This window comes from Pleurodeles waltl, chromosome 11 (genome assembly GCF_031143425.1).
Source record: "Pleurodeles waltl isolate 20211129_DDA chromosome 11, aPleWal1.hap1.20221129, whole genome shotgun sequence".
In the NCBI taxonomy this organism is placed as follows: domain Eukaryota; kingdom Metazoa; phylum Chordata; class Amphibia; order Caudata; family Salamandridae; genus Pleurodeles; species Pleurodeles waltl.
The window spans coordinates 240359230-240379169 of record NC_090450.1 but is presented as its reverse complement, the minus strand read 5'-3'; the positions used below and the strand labels follow the sequence as shown (position 1 = coordinate 240379169).

The window sequence follows — 19940 nt, the reverse complement described above, 5'->3', positions numbered from 1 at the left end:
GACTTATGTGTTCCATGAGTTAGTGCAGGTCTGCGTTGACCCAGCTATTCCAGACAGATGGGACTCTGATCATAGTTTTGTTTACTTACCCCATGATCCTTACTGGTGAAGATGTGCAAATAAGCTTCAGATTAAGGTACCCAGAGAGCTGAACAAGATTGTTTTTTGGAACACATGGTTTCTCTAACATGATACCAAGGTAGAGGTACTAAGTATATTTGAGGTTTCCTGGCTTGTTTTTCCTCAAATCCAATATATATACCAGCACTTAGGTGTGTGCCCACTTCGTGATGGGTTTCATCATATCAAAAATGCTGTGATCCATTTTACGTTCTCTCTATTGAGATGCTGATTTAAGCTAGAATGGCAGTGAGAGCACCTGAGAATGGCAAAGATTTTTTACGTACTTCAACAACAGTGCGCAACAAGTTCTCCTCAGGATACAAGCAAACAACCATTGATTGTTGAGGATCTGAAATAAGGCTGTCTTTGTCACTGATTATCTAAGAGCAAGCAGTTGTTCAGTAGTTTATCACGGCAAATGCAGCAAGAAGCACCTAACCCATCCAGACTCTGAGTAAGAACTACAACTGAAAGTGACACATCCACAAGGGAGCACCACATGCCAAAGGGATAAATGAATGCAAGTGCATAAGCCGGTATGCGAGTTGCTGAATCAGAAATCTCGATCCTGAAGAAAGCCACGGACCACTTAGTGGGCCACAGCACAGGCTGAAATATGTTGATCTAGGGGATTTGGGAGCTGTTAATACCCCTGGAATCCCTGAATTTTGTTTTTAATATCCAACAGTAATACTCCTGAAATAAATCATATGAGATACGCTTACTGTAAGGGATTTAACAAGTTCTATGGATCAATCACCGCGCAAGTAGGTGAATTCATTACAACCACCAAAGTGCTCTCTGTATATGAATGAGCCCATCTACCAAACCTACGACCCTATGATGAAGCATGACACATTGGCTGGTATGTGAAGGTCTGTTGTAGTTTTTTTTATAAGAATTTAGACACAGTGGCACCATCTTCACAATAGGTAATCCCTTAAAGAACCCTTCAGCCCAAATAACCTTAGTACAATAAAGGGATACCTTTCCTCATCAAACTGGAAAGTGACAGTTCTCCTGCCCCCGGAAATGACGTCACATCCGTTACTGCGACTACCGGTGCCCCTAACAGCCTTCCCCAGAACTGAAGTTGGTATAGGTGAGTCACAAGTGTTGTGATATCAGGTGATCACGTATTAGTCACATGTCAGGGTCCTGTGGGTTGTATAAAATGGAGGCCCTACTGGTGTGCCCCATGTTTCTGCACCTAAGAGGACATGTTCAGACAGTCAGGACCCGATGGCTGCTGGGTGTCTCCTCACAGGGAGGAACAGTGGAAATGTACAGCCAAACCTCCACACTGCTGGCTAATTCAAAAAGGGGGCTGGTCAAATGTGGCTTTTGTTAGAGCCAGCCAGCCAATTTAAAAATTAAAACATTAAACAGGTGCTTGCTCTGAAATTCCCAGGCAGGGGGCTTAAAGGCGATTAGCAAAGGTCAAAGTATAAAGGAGCCATACAATTAATGGTTGAAACAGAGACTGTGAAATGAAAAAACCTAAAGCACGTATGCAAACCCTCTGGACTTCCCAGGAGTATGTTAAAAGCTGGTTACCAGATGCCAGAGTATAAAGGCACTACCGAATCAATGGTAAAACAGACATTGGTCATGAAATGGCAACTTAAAACAGATGTGTGCTCCAAAATTCCCAGGAAGGGTGCTTAAAGGTGATTAGCAGATGCCAAAGTATAAAGTGGTCATACAATTAAAAAGATCTGAAACAGACTGATGACATGAAATGAAAACCTAAATCAGATGTCTGCCCCCAAGACCTCCCAGGGCAGGGTTCAAAGGTGATCAACATATATCATATTATGAAGTGACCAAGCAATTAAACGTTTGAAACAAACAGAGGACATAAAATGAAAAAAAACTTAAAACAGATGTCTATTTCTGGGCTCAACCCCTCCACAAAGCCTATGCACAATTAGCATGATGTAGCAAGTATAAAAGCCCCCCACATTCACAGGCCTCTTTTTTTCTGAAGTACATCTTTGAAACCTGCAGTGAGTAGAGGACAACAGGACCATCAAGGAGGAAAATATGAAGGGCAGAGCACAGACGGGTGATGCAAGCCAACTACTGCTTAAGATAAGTAACTATGACCTGTTTGTATGTAGTGTATTGTAGTTTCAACCTAGAGTTATCCCCCTCAGCCTTTGACCTATGTACCCAGAGAGTAATGTGTACCATAGTGTCTTCAGTGTAAAATATGTGTTACATTTTTGATAAAATAGGGGTGCCATGTCCCAAAACCCGATGACCTACAAGTCTCTGGGAGGGAGCGACGAGCCAAGCGCACCCTCCCCAGATGACTGGTACTTTACAGGGGCCAGTTCTTCGGGGGCAGGGGTTGAGGGCCTCGTGCACTGTGACCCCCAGGCCCAAGGGTTTCTGTCCCTACGGTTGGGGGTGCTGAGCACGAGTCTCGTGGCCCCTGCCTCTGCCACCACAGACAGCGTACAATCAATCAATCAAAAAAAATTATAGAGCGCGCTACTCACCTGTGAGGGTCTCAAGGTGCTTGTGGGGGGGGGGGATTACTGTTCGAACACAATGTGTTGAGGTTTTTCTGAAGAGTAGGAGGCCTTTGGTTTTGCGGAGGTTGGTGGGGAGGGAGTTCCAGGTTGTGGGGGCGAGGTAAGAGAAGGCCCTGCCTCCTGTGGTGGTTCGTTGGATGTGGGGGACTGTGGCTAGTGCGAGGTCGGCTGATCGGAGGTTGCGGGTGGGAGTGTGGAAGTTCACTCTTTCGTTGAGGTAGGTCGGGCCGGTGTTGTGGAGGGATTGTGCGTGGATGAGGATCTTGAAAAAGTGATTCTCTTGTCTATGGGGAGCCAGTGAAGGGATTTGAGGTGTGGTGAGATTCGTTTGTGGCGGGGGAGGCCAAGGACGAGGCGTGCGGCTGAGTTCTGTATTCTCTGGAGTTTGCGTTTGAGTTTGAGTGTGGTGCCGGCGTAGAGGGCGTTACTGTAGTCTAGTCTGCTACTGATGAGTGCATGGGTGACTGTCTTCCTGGTCTCTGGGGGAATCCATTTGAAGGATTTTTTTTTTAGAGTGCGGAGTGTGTGGAAGCAGGAGGAGGTTAGTGCATTGATTTGCTGTGTCATGGAGAGGGAGGGGTCCAGGATGATGCTGAGGTTGCGTGCGTGGTTTGCGGGGGTGGGTGCGGGGCCTAGGGTGGTGGGCCACCAGGAGTCGTCCAATGTGGTTTATTTGGGGCCGAAGATGATGATCTCGGTTTTGTTGGAGTTAAGCTTGAGGTGGTTAGTGGTCATCCAGTTGGCGGTGTAGAGGAGAGCAGCCTGTAGGTTGGTTTTGGCGGTGGTGGGGTTGCTGGTGAGGGAGAGGATGAGTTGGGTGTCGTCTGCGTAGGAGAGGATAGTGATTCCGTGTGGTCGGAGGATGTTGGCTAGGGGGATCATGTAAATGTTGAAGAGCGTGGGGCTGAGAGAGGACCCTTGGGGGACACCGCAGATGATCTTGGTAGCGGTGGAGTGGAAAGGTGGAAGGCGGACTCTTTGGGTCCGGTTGGCGAGGAAGGAGGTGAACCAGTCTAAGGCTTTGTGGCAAATTCCTGTGCTGTGGAGGCGTGTGTGGCGTGTGTGGTGGCAGACAGTGTCAAAGGCTGGGGAGAGGTCTAGGAGGATGAGTGCGACGGTTTTGCCTTTGTCGACTTTGGTCCTGATGTCGTCAGTGCATGCGATGAGGGCGGTTTCCGTGCTGTGGTTCTTGCGGAACCCGGATTGTGAGGGGTCAAGAGTGTTGTTTTCTTCGAGAAAGTGGGATAGGCGGGCGTTGACTAGTTTCTCGGCAACCTTGGCGGGGAAAGGGAGGATGGAGATGGGGCGATAGTTGGAGAGGACCTCCGGGTCGGCTTTGTTTTTTATTTTTTTTAAGAAGAGAGCAGTGATTTCTGCTTGCTTCCAGGGGTCTGGGTAGGTGGCAGAGTCGAAAGAAGAGTTGATTATGTCGCGGAGTAAGGGGGCGATGGTTGGGCTGGCTTTGTTGCAGATGCGACGAGGACAGGGGTCGGAGGGGGATCCGGAGGGGATGGAGTTCATGTTTTTTTCGGTTTCTTCGTGTGTGGTGGGGGCCCAGGCGGTGAGTGTGGTGGGGGGTCATGAGTGGGGGTTGAGTTGGGTGAGTGAGGGGTGTGTGTGGTGGGTGTGTGTGGTATGAAGCTGTTGTGGATGTCCAGGATTTTGTGGTGGAAGTGGTTGGAGAGGGCGTCACATAGGGGCTGTGTGTGTGGGGGGTCTATGTTGCTGGCTTTGGGTTTGGCTAGCTCTTTAATGATGGAGAAGAGTTCTTTGCTGTTTTGGGAGTTGTTGTCAAGGCGTGTCTTGTAGTGATCTGATGGTGTCGGCGATGGTGTCACAGAAGGGGGGGCGTGGTCCTGGTGGTCTGTAGATTAGTGTACCTCTGAGGGTGGAGTTGTTGTTAATGTGGATCAGGAAGTGCATGTGTTCTGTGTTGTCGATAGTGTCTTGGGAGCTGGTGGTGACTTTGATGGTGTACCTGCGTAGGATGGCGATGCCACCACCTGGCCTTTGAGGCGGTCCTTGCGTTGGAGTTTGTATCCCTTGGGGGTGGCGATGGCTATGTCGGGTTCCGAGGAGGGGTTGGTCCAGGTTTCCGTGAGGAAGGCGATGTCAGGTGAGTGTGATGTGACGAGGTCCCAGAGTTCTATGGCATGTTTGTGAAGGGAGAGGGTGTTGAGAAGCAGGCAGTTGAGGTGGTTGTGGTGGGTGGTGTTGGTGTGGTGCATGAGGGTGTTGTTGTGGGGTGTGTGGAGGTGGGGAAGGGGGGCAGGAGGGGCCACTGGGACGCAGCGGCAGGGTTTTTTTTAAAAGGAAAAGAAAAGGATGCACCGGAGAAGTGGAGGCAGCATGGGGCGGCGGCGCGAGGATCGACCTGGCCCTCTGGCCCTACATGGTTAGGGTCAGAGGGCCTGAACATGAGGCTTGGGTCCTCGGGCCCACTGAAGTGCTTTTTTAATTAAAAAAAGTACTTCAGTGGGCCCAGGGACCAGAGCCTCGTGCTCAGGTCCGCTGGGCCTTGCAGCCCTGGACATTGCAGCTCTTCGGGGTGGGGTCATGGGCCTCACGCTCAGTGGCCCCCGGCCCTCTGGGTCACAGTTCTCAAGCAGGGGGCTGTCAAGCACAAGGCTCGCAGCCCCCCCTCAACACTCCAGACCATGCCGGGGATTATGGCCTGCGGTCCCAGGGTGGGAGGCTCGGATCTTGGGGTCCCAAGCCTCGCGCTAGGGGACCACGGCCCCTCCAGACCACACAGAGCATTAGCAAATTACCAGAAACCTTTGATTTCTAGGGTGTAAAGGTTATTTCCCCTACTTTTTCAACACCTGAGCCAATCAGAATTATGAGGGACTCATGCCTCCGTCCGACAGCTATGGTGTTGAGTATATGATGCCAGCGGAGAAAGAGAGCTTTCTACACAGGGACAGTGAAAATCGTGAAAATAACTTTCGTTTTCAAACCGACTTGAAAGCGGACTGTTAGGCTGATGTAATAATCTTACGAAAAGCCAGCAACCTTTTCAGAGACGTAGTGGTGGAGATGACCAAACAGGTAAAGGTTTTAAAGTCTAACACCCCCCAGAGACAAAGACCGTAGAATACATGACCCTTTCCAAAATATCACGCTGACTTCCATTTGTATGTCTATCTCCAAAAACATGTTTTTGAAACCATACAGCATTGCTCTAGTACCGCCCGACCTCTATAAAGGTAAACAGAAGCATTTTTCAATCCCCTCTTTCCAATGACTCATGTACATATCTGACAAGGAAAACATCTCCATTCAACATGCCTTACAGGGTGGTGAATAATGCTTGGGGCCTTTTTATATTGAAAGTTATGCCGTAATTAACGGTGTGCCAATGCTCTTTGAATACGGGTGTTTTTATCACGGTTGTCCTTGTTGTTAACAGGCTACTGGGCATCAAGATTGAGCACTTACACCATCATACTTTGATGAAGGCTCAATATGTTGAAAACTGCGGCTTTGTCATGAGAACCATGTGGGAGCATGAATGGTTAGATATGCTAACATTCGATGTCCGAGCCTTTGGACCCCCGCAACGCATTATTTGGGGGTCGTACAAACGTTATACAGTTGTACAGGGCTGTGGGCGAGGGTGAGAAAATACACTGTTACGATTTCACAAGTCTATATCCGTTTGTGAACAAGCAGAAGTTATACCTTGTAGACCTCCCCACCATCATATACAGGGACTTTAAACCCACCTGCGAATACTTTGGGCTCATTCAGTGCCAAATCCACCCGCCGCGCTGCCTTTACTTCCCTGTGCTACCATACAGAGTTGACGGTAAGCTAATGTTCCCACTGTGTCGTACATGCGCTGAAAGTAAAGCGACTAGCAAGTGCAGACAAAGTGAAGAGCAAAGATTGCTGACCGGTACATGGTGTAGCATTGAGGTATAAAAGGCCCTAAAGAAAGGATACAGACTTGGTAAAACAGTGCAAATATGGCACTTTGAAAGGACAACAACGCAACTCTTTTCTAGCTATCTCAAGCTATTTCTAAGAGACAAGCAGGAAGCTTCAGGGTATCCAGAATGGTGTGTTAATGAGACCTCTAAGCAATAGTACATCGATGACTACTACGCTCACAAGGGTATACGATTGAGACCCAAGTTCATCAAGGTCAACCCTGCCCGGCGACAGTTAGCCAAACTCTGCCTAAACTCCTTATGGGGGAAATTCACACAGGGTACAAACTTGTCAAACACGACCCTGACAAGTTGTTTAAGTACCTTTTTGCCCCGTGTTATGAGGTGTCCAGTTGTGAGTTTATCAATTATGAGACCGCAGCTTTGTGTTGGAAGTACACAAAAGATTACCCCACAACGTGTAATAATATAAACATCTTTATAGCATGTTTCACAACCGCTCACACCAGTTTAGAGCTTTACAGAGTGCTGGATAGACTGCAGGGCAGGTGTCTGTATCATGAGTAAAGTAGGGGATGAAGACCCTCCATTACATGATTATCTAGGAGATTTGACCAGAGAACTACAAAAGGATGAGTGTATAGTGGAGTTCACCTCATCAGGCCTCAAACGTATTTGTATAAAACATCAAAAAATACTGTGTGTATGAAAGTCAAAAGCATCACCTTAAATATCAGCAATACAATCACAATCAATTTTGACAGTCTATAGGATTTGGTGAACAAATACGCTATGTTAAACGCCCATGAAAATAATAAAACAATTGTTGTACAGCAGCCTAGCATAGTGCGGTCCAAAAAGCAGTGGGAAATCACAAACCAACCTTTACATAAAACCTTACATGTAGTGCTTGATAAAAAGGGTTCTGACTGAGGACTACAAAAACACTGCCATATGGTTATTACAGGTGCATTAGACTCCCGAATCCCCACAACAAGGACACCCGTTTGCAGCATCCTCCTGCTTTTTAGCAGGTCCCTCAAATTGCAGTACAAGTTATTTTATAAAGAAGTTGTTAGAAAATGCTCCCAATGTTTTATCCCAAACCCCTAACAGAATTGTATAGCTTTATTCATGCTGGCAAGATCTTTATTCGGAAGTACCCCTAAGCTTCCCCTACATCAAATGTACATAAGGCATACCTAGTAATCTCAACGACGATGCACTGTTACCTACCCACCTAGTACAAACATGGTGACTGTAGATGATTTTATGCATAAGGGCGGGGATCACCCCAAGATAGAAAAAGCTTTTACCCAATATTCGCACCACCGTAATCTAACCATATGCTACATTGTGCAGAACTTGTTTTACAAGGGTAAGAGCAGCCGTTCTGAATGCCTCATACCTTGTTTTACTTAAAAAGCCTTGGGGCAAACATCAAATATATATAATTGCTAAGCAGATGTACCCCAGAAACACTCAGTTTTTTTTAGAAGCTTTAACAACACTACCACTAAACCTCACGGGTACCTGCTGGTAGACTTAAATCCCAAGACTCTAGAAAACTACAGACTATGGGCCGATATTTTCCCACCAGAACTCCCCATAGCTTACACACCTAAAACCAGACTCAGGGCCTATAAAACGAATAGTTAAAAAGACTTTTGTAACAGTTACATTCTAAACCTTATAATATAGGGTACTGACCATGTCTGTGTGTGTACGATGTAATTTAGCTCTCTTAAATGCTAGTAACCGCTAGCCACCAACAAAGAAAGTCCATCCTGTGCGCGCGCCTTTAGTTTCTGCCATTTCAGAAATTGCCCTCAATACGCTAAAAGGCAATGTCCCTATATCAGAGAGCCAGTTCCACGTGCTGAAGAAGAAGCGTGACCTTATCAAAAAGCTTAGAAATAAAAGGGTGCCCCTCATTTCTTTGAAGAAACTTGCAAAACAGTCAGGTGGCTTTATAGGGACCTTCCTGGACATAGGGGTACCTTTAATTACAAACCTCCTAACTGGGAACTGATGGATTACATCCAAAAGATGTACTTGGTGCTGCGCTAACAGCTAGAACATTTGGTCCCGTCTACGGGCGATGCCTGGGATATACGAAAAAATGAAATGCTACGTCTAGATGCCGAGATTAAAAACATTTTGAACCGAACTGATTTAAAACCTTACAACAAAGCTGATCTTTACTCCAGAGCTCATCAAAACTTTTTACAATATTACAACCAATGGTACTCTGAAAAAAACAAGTTGGCTGTATATACCCCTGACTCTGAACCGCCACCACCAGCCCATGCAGCGCATCAGGATCAACAGCCCCCACAACCGCTGACCACAACACCCCCATCCTCAGACGTCTTTGTTGAAGAACTTTAAAAAAATATACAAAGGGGCAGCGCAAATGTTACTAAGTAAAATGGCAGTTTTTAATGATCCAACCTCGTGGAACAATTGGGGTGAATTCCTCTACAAGGGGCCGCCGGTTGTTGGGTCTCATATGTACGACCTCTTCAAAGGTTTCACACACCCAAAACACTATCACTCCAGAAAGTGCCTAGAGTTTGGGACCAGTCTCTACAAGCCGCTGCAGAACTCAACGTTCCTTCTACGATCGTCGGTAATGCCGAACACAGGTGGTTGCTTGAAAGTTTGAAAAACCCGACTTAAAACCCCCAAAGTACTTCAACACCTGTTTTTTTAAATCCGTCCCTGGGATGCCAACGCCCCCATTTATCTCCCGGATATCCCCTTCCTAGAACACATTGCCTCTGCCTTTGGAACCTAAAAAGACATTGTCCAAAAGGAACACGTGGTTCAATGTGTAATTCTTCTTCAGCCTTTTGATCCTATGTTTATGTATTATACTATTTGTGTGTATTGTATTACAATGGATACTGTATTGAGTGATTGATTTTTCATTATTTATTTTCTTTAGTATGCTTGGATGCTTAATGCTTGTACTAAAACTATTTGTAATAAACACTAACTGTTTCAACATGTTTCGGTCACTTTTTAAACCTTTTAAAAAAAATGTGTGTCAAGTTGGTAGAATGAAAATGTATAGTCTGATTTCAAGTTGAAATTCTTTTATTGTACACTTTTATGGTTACACGCATATATGCATTACACAGCCTGACACTTCTGACAAACACTGTATTCTGTTTTAACACAGTTCGCTGTAGACTTGGTGTTTTCTTTACATACTTCACAACAATACGGTTGTTGTTTACTAGATCATTCGTATATAGATTTAGAACATTTCTAAACATCATACCTTCAGACATTTTACTAATAAAATATATATAGTGCTCCCCAGATGTGATTGTTAGAGACTCCTGCACTCGCATCTTGTTATACTGTACCCTAGCAGCAGCTTTTTTATATACTTTAATACAGGTTTTTTACAGATGCTATGCTCTGGGAACACCGCTGAACTGTCAAACACTGTAATCTTGTTGATATCCAAAAACATCCTCACCCAGTGTGTTCCACCCTTGTAATGTGGATCTGTGTTAAAGACTAGCGAGGGCGGTCTTTCTACACCTATTTCTGCAGGTAGCCCATCGCTTTGGAAAACATCTAAATAAGTGTTTCTTCGGGTATTTATGCCGGCTTAAGAACTCACGTATCTGTACAGTGTCCATTTTACAATATTTTAAAGATAGTCAAACATAATCTGGCAGGCATTGTTGATCTGGATGACACTGTAGAACACCAAGAATACAATCATGTTCACATTGGTAGCCAGGGGTTGACTAAAGCGTATTTCAGCTTTTAGATTTCCGTTTGTGATCAGATTATAGTGATCACTGTCTTCCATGTTGGGCATCAGATCGAAAGTGAACAGTGTGTAGCCACTCCCTCAGAGGTTTCCCTGTTATCAACACCAGCCCACGATGTCCCTGATAAAATTACCTGTTCCAAAATTCGGTGTGTACGGCTTTGCAGGAATCACCACCCCTGTGTGTACCAATGCTGCGTAGTTGATGTTGTAGTGCTTGAAATGGAAAGGTTTGAGGTATAGAGGACACAACTGACAAGTAATTTATCTTGGTGGAAAAGGTCCGAATTTATACGGCCTAGGAGGTCAAACTGTACTACCATGCGGTGAAGCTTGCTCTTTTTACCAAACCTTTCTTACACAGCTTTTTGTTCAGGCTTGTAATACTTTCAGACAGTTTGGAACAGCATAAGCAGTAAACATTTATGTTGTTGACCTTTGATGCCAGACACTCTTCTGCATTTCTTTTTGCGGGTGCTTTCTATGGTTCTACTCTACGGTTCAAACAAAGAGAAAAACAAACTGTTCATTAAAAGTCAAATATCTTTTTATATGCGTTGTGTCTATAGAGTTTTTATTAATCTCGTACTTTTCACTGCACTTAGCAGCTGTTCTGAAATCTCGAGAGTTGCATAGGTCCATCAGTGGATAAGTGGCGTTGGAGTTTACACTCAGAGGCTGTACGACGACTGCCTCAGGAGCAGGTTCCTCCTGAAAGCCCATATCTTCATAGACCGCTGAGTTTGGAGGTGCTATAGATTTTTCATCATCTTCTGTGTCGATGATGTTGATTCCAACATTTCTTTCACGGTTCGAGGCCTCGCTACTGCTGCCGTCAGCCCTATTCAGGGATATCAGCTGAGGTAAATCCCTGAGGCTGAGCTTTTCAAGCCGGTGGCACAGGTCCTCTTGAAATCCTGTACAGGTCCTCTTGAAACCCTGTAACGCTGAAACCCTCATCTTTAGGGGCATCCTGCTGTGCATTCTCATCTATTGCAGCCAGTGATAGGGTACGATAATATCTATTGATAGGGTTCAGGCCCCCTTAGGAGGTAGCCTTCTTGGAGAGGGGGTTGTATCTCTTCATAATGACCTGGCAATCTATTTCAGCTGGGGTGCGGGGTTTGGCGTAGGTCACTTAGGATGCTCCTTATAGGTATTCTATGGTTCAAAAGGGCGTACTCCTCTACAACACATCATGGCCACCTGCTCTCCTTGGGGGCTCTGATTTGCTGAGGGTTACGCATAACCACGACCACTTAGCTAAGATCCTGGCATGTGTTTAACACGTGATCACATGATGTCATAGCACACGCGACCCACCTACACCTATGTCAGTACCGGGGCGGGCCCTTATGGGCACCGGAAGTCCCGGTAACAGATGTGATGACATTTCTGGGGGCGAGACAACTGTCACTTTCCAGTTTGATGTGGAAAGGTATCTCCTTATTCTACTAACCTTTCATGTTAATTGTGATGCACTGGTTGCATCTCATGTACTCAAGATGGATTATTTGAGTGGTTTACATTTGCCATATTAGCCATAAAATGAATCTATTAAATGTAGCCAATGAATGTTCGGAGATTCAGAATATTCAAGTACAGCACTGAAATTAAGGGCCAGATTACGATCTGGGAGGTTACGTTTAACTCCCAGTTTCTCATTCATTGGTTTAATATGTGCTGTGTTTAATCCGTGATGTCATGAGACTGGAATGTTTTATAAACAGAATTTTGAAATGACATTGGCCTCTGTACAACATTAACCTACAACCGGAGAGGAGGTGCCAGAGCTATAGGAGGTCCTTGTACCTGTGTAAGCATGAAGTTTTGAAGGACCCCCAGGTCAACTTCATAATACTCTTGTTGTACTTTTCATAAATTGATTAACAACCTTAATATTCTATCTTAGCCAGCCTGTGCTGAATGCAAAATGGTGATTTTGATTCCACTGCGGTATATACCAATTAAAATAAAAATTAATTTTTTTAAATCTTATTCCAGATAGTTCTTTCAGGGTGAATGGACCAGTGGATTATATTTAAGTATTATGTACTTGATTGACTAGCACACAATATTTATGCAGGTGCATTTCTAAGCATCTGAACATCAACCTGGTAGAGCTGCCCGTGGGTCCCGCTTGATGCATGTCAGTTAGTGGTTCCTGAGGTTAACTAATAGCACAAAGCTTTTTTCGTGCTAAAAAATAGTTGATGGAAAAAGTTTGGTTTGGAAAGTTTAACCAATAAAACCACACAAATTAGGGATTGCTCGTAAGGCACTTGTGACCCTGAAGCCTGTGATGAGTTCATGATGGAATCTATACCCATGTGTTGCTATTTCCTGGGTAGTAGGGTGTTTCAAGTACATTTCTATGGGTATATATACTTATAGACACTATTACATTTCAGACTGGATATTTCCAGATATGGAACCTTAAGAACAGCACATTAGTTCCCAAACTGCACACATTGTTTTTCTTTTCTGAAAGACAAAGATAGCTTCCGATCAATCAACCTCCCTATTGAGTCCACTCTTCCGTCAATGCCTGTATGAGTAGAATTTTAAAACAAGGATAAGGAAATTTTAGCTCAGAATAAAACCATGTGGGAATGCAGAGAAATCTGTTGTGGAAGAGTCAGAAAATCCCACAATGGTGGCGTCTGAGTCAAAAGTAGTGCCTGTGGATGCAAAACAATCCGAATGTCTCTTTCTTCCACTGCGCTAAGGTTTCCACACCACTAAATATGCGAAAATAGATTGCGCAATATAACAGATAATAAAATACAAGCAACAGCTGTGTCCGAGGATCTCTCGATTGCACATAGCAGAGGCATGGTGTTTTATAGTTGTTTTATAGGCTGCAGTTTGAAATTTGAATATTTAGCTGCTATAAATGCATTTTATTAAATGCAGATTAAGTAACCTGTTCCCAGCATACTTTGTGAAGTTTGAAAGCCTCCCAACTGACCTGAGCTTTTCAAAATATAAACAACAGTCCTGCCAAGTACCGCGCATCAACCATTAGACTAACCTATTTCAGTGTGGTGGTCCGCATCATCGCAATGAAATGCAAAGTCACGCATTACAGCGCCTCATGAGCTGTCAAAGCAGGAGGGCTACTAATGCACTATTACTGAGTGGCAGCGCGGTCATGGTGTGAGCTGCTCCTGGAAGGCTTGGGGCTGGATCAGCTGCTCGCAGCTCTAGCTGTTGCTACAACGTAACAATGATAATTGGATTCATCCGACATTGTGCGGTGAGGATTACTGTTACAACTTACTTCAGGAGTCACTGTGCCCAATGGCTACTCCTGAAACAGCATGGTTAGGACATGAGTTGTCAGATACACACTTTAAAAGGGAGGTCGGTTGTTCATGAGGATAATGAGTTTTGACTGCTCGTGGCAATCACGGCAGTGCAGCTCGCGTGGTGCAGCTAGAGCCCAGAGCACACCAGCCCTCAGGTTTAATCATGCCCTCGGGGCTGGGAGAATCCGAGTCCTTGCGGCTACCAGGCACCTTACAGAATGGCTGCTTGCCTTGCTCGCTGTAAAAAAGTAAGTGCCTGGAGGAAGGTTACTATCCTAGTTGCTCATGCTGCCAATACTTAATTCAATTTGTTTTTTTAGCATACTGTCATGATCAGTCTTCATCTGCTGCCACGGCTGCCTTCCCAACAGTTTTCAGGGTATTAGGAACAGTCGGACGTCATCCCTAACTCGTTTTGGGTTGGGTGAGCCGCCACCACTGGGGTGCCAACTGCTGGTCCAACTTTACAGCGCAGCGCCACCCTGTACTATTCTGTAACAGGATGCCTGCGCCGTGCGGCTTGTGTCATCTGCTGTGGCCAGGGCTGGGCAGGTAGTGGTGCGCTGACCAAGGAAGACCTCTTGGCTCTCAGCCATCTCTTTATTGATTTTTAGGGTTAATAAGGTTGAGCTAAAAAACAGTCTTGGTGTTTTTGAAATAATACAGCCATCCAGGCCTGGATCTGACCTATGCGTGCCTCAGCCTCAGACTACTGAGGCTTGCCCTGAATCGATGCCTGGTGCTCAGAAGTCTGTGCTTCTGTGGGAACACAACCTGCAGGAGAACACCAAAGAATACAGAAAGTAGTCTGGTTAAAAGAACCCGCCCCTTCTGATACTGAAGCTTATGTTCGGTGCCCTCTGTTTCCCAAAAGATTAAAACGTTTTATGTTTCCTGTGCTTGCTCTACTGCTGCCTGTTCATGGATATCGGGAGGGTTTTTTGGGGGGACTGTGGACATGCAGAGGTCCCTGCACATGATGTGCACGTCTGTTGCATTCAGTAAGTATTATCTTTGGTATGTAACTATGCATCTGCGTATGTGCACAGAACTTTAATAAAGCACTGTCTCTGAAAATTTTTAATATCGTGGTTACACATTTGTTTATTACTACGATCAGGTTACAAGGGCACTAGGTTAGTGCCCTTCCTTTTTGAGTGCATTGCATCAGTTTAAAGATTTTCTTAGAGTTTCTGGCTACTCAAATGGGTGTAGTTTCTGATATTTATATGTTTCCATCATCTTCATTGCTTGATTTTGCTTGCGCAAAAGTGCACTCGTAGTCATTGAATGTCTCTCATTTTCACACTGAAATTATGAAAATGTCACACATAAGCAATCTGATACATTGGCAGCTATGAAATGATGCTTCTATGCCTGCACTTGATAGTACAATGGCTAGCACAGCTGTGGACTCATCTAATGTAATCAACAACCATCAAAGTGTGAGACCACTCACATTTTATCAGCCGCGTCCTTCTCCACCCCTTCGGCTGCATATAAAAGAGGAGCTCAACACATGCTTCAAGGCACTCTCCAACAGAATGCATATTTGGGAAACTCCTGGTACTCTTCGTTGCCCATGCTGATTGTAAATTAAGGAGTATATACTCATAAATGGACCCAATAGTACGGGTGCTTCTGGACAACATGACAAAGTGTAAAATGCCGGCTCTTGCTAGAACAGGTGTTTCAATAAAAAATATCAACGAATATTCATGTATTCTGAGTAATGGATGCACGTAGAAAATGTAATGATAGAGAAAAATAATGCACGCATTTGAAAAAGTGTCCACGTGAGGGGCCGCCAATGTTCACAAAGTGTACCTATTAATGGCTTATTAATATGAAATATGGAGCTTATGTTTGATTAAGGTAGTAGTACATCATATTAAGGGTTATGCATTATGTGTAGGAGGCTGGCCTGGCTTGTAGTGGGTACCAAGGGGTACTTACACTCTGTACCAGGTCCAGTTATCCCTTATTAGTGTAGAAGAGGTGTTTCTAGCAGCTTAGGCTGATAGAAGGTAGCTATAGCAGAGCAGCTTAGGCTGAACTAGGAGACATGCAAAGCTCCTACTATACCACTGGTGTCATATGCACAATATCATAAGAAAACACAATACACAGATATACTAAAAATAAATGTACTTTATTTTTATGACAATATGCCAAAAGTATCTCAGTGAGTACCCTCAGTTTGAGGATGCCAAATATACACAAGATATATGTACACAATACCAAAAATATGCAGTAATAGCAAAAGGAAGTAATGCAAGCAATGTAAAGTTACAGTAGATTGCAATAGGAGCACATAGGTATAGGGGCAACACATACCATATACTCCAAAAGTGGAATGCGAACCACGAATGGACCCCAAACCTATGTGAGCTTGTAGAGGGTCGCTGGGACTGTAAGAAAACAGTGAGGGTTAGAAAAAATAGCCCACCCCAAGACCCTGAAAAGTAGGTGTAAAGTGCACCTATGTTCCCCAGAGAGCACAGAAGTCGTGATAGGGGAATTCTGCAAGGAAGACAAACACCAGCAATGCAACCAAAGTGGATTTCCAGACGAGAGTACCTGTGGAACAAGGGGACCAAGTCCAAGAGTCGCGACAAAGTCGAGATTGGGCAGATGCCCAGGAAATGCCAGGTGAGGGTGCAAAGAAGCTGCCACCGGATGGTAGAAGCTGTGGATTCTGCAAGAACGAAGAGGGCTAGAAACTTCCCCTTTGGAGGGTGGATGTCCCACGTCGTGAAGAAGCTTGCAGGGGTGTTCCCATGCAGAAAGACCGCAAACAAGCCTTGCTAGCTGCAAGGGTCGCGGTTAGGGTTTTTGGGTGCTGCTGTGGCCCAGGAGGGACCAGGATGTCGCCACTTGGATGAGGAGACAGAGGGGGCGCCCAGCAAGTCAGGGAGCCCTCACAGAAGCAGGCAGCACCCGCAGAAGTACCGGAACAGGCACTTAGAAGAGGAGTGAACTGGAACTCACCCGAAGACACAAAAGGGAGTCCCACGACGCCGGAGGACAACTCAGGAGGTTGTGCACTGCAGGTTAGAGTGTCGGGGACCCAGGCTGGAATGTGCATGAAGGAAATCCTGGAAGAGTGCACAGGAGCCGGAGCAGCTGCAAATCACGCAGTACCCAGCAATGCAGTCTAGCGTGGGGAGGCAAGGACTTACCTCCACCAAACTTGGACTGAAGAGTCACTGGACTGTGGGAGTCACTTGGACAGAGTTGCTGAGTTCCAGGGACCACGCTCGTCGTGCTGAGAGGGGACCCAGAGGACTGGTGATGCAGTCTTTTGTTGCCTGCGGTTGCAAGGGGAAGATTCCGTCGACCCACCGGAGATTTCTTCAGAGCTCCTAGTGCAGAGAGGAGGCAGGCTACCCCCAGAGCATGCACCACCAGGAAAACAGTCGAGAAGGCGGCAGGATCAGCGATACAAGGTTGCATTAGTCGTCTTTGCTACTTTGTTGCGGTTTTGCAGGCGTCCTGAGCAGTCAGCGGTCGATCCTTTGGCAGAAGGTGAAGAGAGAGATGCAGAGAAACTCTGATGAGCTCTTGCATTCGTTATCTAAAGAATTCCCCAAAGCAGAGACCCTAAATAGCCAGAAAAGGAGGTTTGGCTACCTAGGAAGGAGGATAGGCTAGCAACACAGGTAAGAGCCTATCAAGAGGAGTCTCTGACGTCACCTGCTGGCACTTGCCACTCAGAGCAGTCCAGTGTGCCAGCAGCACCTCTGTTTCCAAGATGGCAGAGGTCTGGAGCACACTGGAGGAGCTCTGGGCACCTCCCCTGGGAGGTACAGGTCAGGGGAGTGGTCACTCCCCTTTCCTTTGTCCAGTTTCGCACCAGAGCAGGACTGGGGGATCCCTGAACCAGTGTAGACTGGCTTATGCAGAGATGGGCACCATCTGTGCCCATCAAAGCATTTCCAGAGGCTGGGGGAGGCTACTCCTCCCCAGCCCTGACACCTTTTTCCAAAGGGAGAGAGTGTAAAACCCTCTCTCTGAGGAAGTCCTTTGTTCTGCCTTCCTGGGCCAAGCCTGGCTGGACCCCAGGAGGGCAGAAACCTGTCTGAGGGGTTGGCAGCAGCAGCAGCTGCAGTGAAACCCCAGGAAAGGTAGTTTGGCAGTACCCGGGTCTGTGCTAGAGACTCGGGGATCATGGAATTGTCTCCCCAATGCCAGAATGGCATTGGGGTGACAATTCCATGATCTTAGACATGTTACATGGCCATGTTCGGAGTTACCATTGTGACGCTGTACATAGGTAGTGACCTATGTCCAGTGCACGCGTGTAATGGTGTCCCCGCACTCACAAAGTCCGGGGAATTTGCCCTGAACGATGTGGGGGCACCTTGGCTAGTGCCAGGGTGCCCACACACTAAGTAACTTAGCACCCAACCTTTACGAGGTAAAGGTTAGACATATAGGTGACTTATAAGTTACTTAAGTGCAGTGGTAAATGGCTGTGAAATAACGTGTGCGTTATTTCACTCAGGCTGCAGTGGCAGGCCTGTTTAAGAATTGTCAGAGCTCCCTATGGGTGGCAAAAGAAATGCTGCAGCCCACAGGGATCTCCTGGAACCCCAATACCCAGGGTACCTCAGTACCATATACTAGAGAATTATAAGGGTGTTCCAGTATGCCAATGTGAATTGGTGAAATTGGTCACTAGCCTGTTAGTGACAATTTGGAAAGCAGAGAGAGCATAACCACTGAGGTTCTGGTTAGCAGAGCCTCAGTGAGACAGTTAGTCATCACACAGGGAACACATAAAGGGCACACTTATGAGCACTGGGGCCCTGGCTGGCAGGGTCCCAGTGACACATACACTAAAACAACATATATACAGTGAAATATGGGGGTAACATGCCAGGCAAGATGGTACTTTCCTACACTATGTCTTAGCTTTATTAATTGTAGGCCTTAACTTAGCAGAGATCTTGGCCTAGTTGCACTGCCTCATGTCATGCTGTATTTTTTAGGCGATTAATAAAATGTTTGCTTAGAGAATTAAATTGTGATATCCCACTGTGCTGACCAAATGTGCTTGTAGCTACAAGTATTTCTCATGAGAATCGCTTGCTAGAAGATGCTGTTCTTGTAAAATGTAACATTATAAGTGTGATATGTGTAAGACTGACTTTCTCAGGAGGTGAACAATAACCACACTGACTGGAGTACAAGCTGCAAAAATATTTTTACCTGACGAGCCAGGTGACGAGGACATTACAAGAGAAGCCAATCAGCGACATGTGAACCAAGTACTAGTAGAAATTATAGATTTTATATTTTCGTTTTTTTTGACAAAGTGCGAACATGTGATCCCTTGACCAATAGGGACTTGGGAAGTAATTTTAGGAAATCTAACCTAGCCGGACTTCACTGATAGAAGACAGTGCATTTGCCCATTTTATTTCTTTCCAAAAGGCCATTACTTTACTAAGCGTCTTGACAGGAGACGTGCTTTACTTTAATGCTTAGAGACTATGCGCTTTCCTGAACTTTGGTGCTGAATCCTGATGCCTTGCTGACCAAACTGATGTCCTGATGACGAAGGCTATCTTAGCTTGCCAATCCAAATGAGAAGAGGTATACTGCTACGCATGTGTTTTGTTTTGCCTATTTGCTTTTTCTTTCTAGGTACCAACCGCAGTATTTTGATAGCGCCATAGTTAAATGTTTACTAAATTTGTGTTGACTAAATTGTTTTGCATGAAGCCCAACATACTAATGCTAATCTGGTGTTAGATAAGGATCCTCACTAATGAAAGTCTGCTATAGGGTGCAATAGTTGATGTTTTTCCTTTGCTGAATCTAAACGTATGTGATATCGTTTGCGCAATTTTCTTGTTATTACTTTGCACCATAACCTTAGAGTGTGTAATCTTTCAAGCTTTGATTAGATTACGTTTCTTTCGCAGATTTGGACGGCCAGTGGTGTCTCTGTATGTTTATCATTTGATTTTGAGATTATCTTACTTGACATTAGCATTCTTAATATAGGGAAATAAATATTCTAACCTTTATTAAAAGGTGTGGTTATTCATGACTGAAAGGTCATGGTGTGTGATAATTACTGACTCCTATTGATTATTGATGTTATTGATTAATTAATGATTATTGATCTCCATGTGCTAAATCTATGGTGGGAACATCTTAAATGCGAGTGAAAAGGTTCATCGACCTATTTGCTTCCCCTTGTAAGTTGACTTATTAAGGTCTGATGTGCTAACACTGTTAGTGAATTTCTGGGGGTTTA

The 19940-nt window shown here is 45.3% G+C and overlaps 1 protein-coding gene across 1 annotated transcript in view; it reads right to left on the bottom strand.

Annotated features, from left to right (window-relative positions):
• Positions 1–19940, bottom strand: part of LOC138265615 (dehydrogenase/reductase SDR family member 12-like) — a 190377-nt gene that overhangs the window by 105478 nt on the left and 64959 nt on the right. The gene's annotated exons all lie outside the window — the stretch shown is intronic.